Raw genomic sequence first — 743 nt, 5'->3', positions numbered from 1 at the left:
TTCAGAACTGGAAGGACTATGAAGGCTGTCTATTCCAATATTTCAGTTTTCCATCCAAGACTTGAATCCTCTGAACAAAATTCCTGCCAAGTCATTGTTGAGTTTAAGATTAAATGCCTTTCAAACTAGCCAGTAGAAACCGTTGGTATAATAAAAATAATACGGAATTTAGCGTCAGAAGGCCTGGGTTAAATTTTCAGCTCTAACACTTACTGGTTGGGTAACCTTGTGCTAATCTCTTAACCTATTTGCCTTGTGTGCCATGTATACTCCTAGGCACATAGTAGGCAATCTACAAATATGTGTTAAATCACATTGATTTGAAAGTAAACTTTTTAGAATAAGCAGTGTTACTCTCATAGGGAGGTTGTATTAGTCTGTTTTTGTGTTGCTATAATAGAATACATGAAATTGTGTAATTTATAAAGAAAATAGGTTTATTTGGCTCATGATTCTGGGACCGCTGCATCTGGTGTAGGCCTCAGGCTGCTTCTACTCATAGCAGAAAATGGCAGGGCAGCCAGTGGGTGCAAGATCATATGGCAAGAGGAAGCAAGAGAGGGAGAGAGAGAGGAGGTGCCAAGCTCCTTTTAACAACCGGATGGTGGGAACTAATAGAGCAAGAACTCACAACCCCCACCCCCCGCCCCGCCCGGGCATTAATCAATTCATGAGGGATCTACCCCTATAACCCAAACAGCTCCCAACATTGCCAAGTTGGCGGTCAGATTTTGATATGAGCA

This window comes from Galeopterus variegatus, unplaced genomic scaffold, assembly GCF_000696425.1.
Source record: "Galeopterus variegatus unplaced genomic scaffold, G_variegatus-3.0.2 Scaffold192, whole genome shotgun sequence".
Lineage (NCBI taxonomy): Eukaryota > Metazoa > Chordata > Mammalia > Dermoptera > Cynocephalidae > Galeopterus > Galeopterus variegatus.
Note: the sequence above shows the minus strand (reverse complement) of the source record.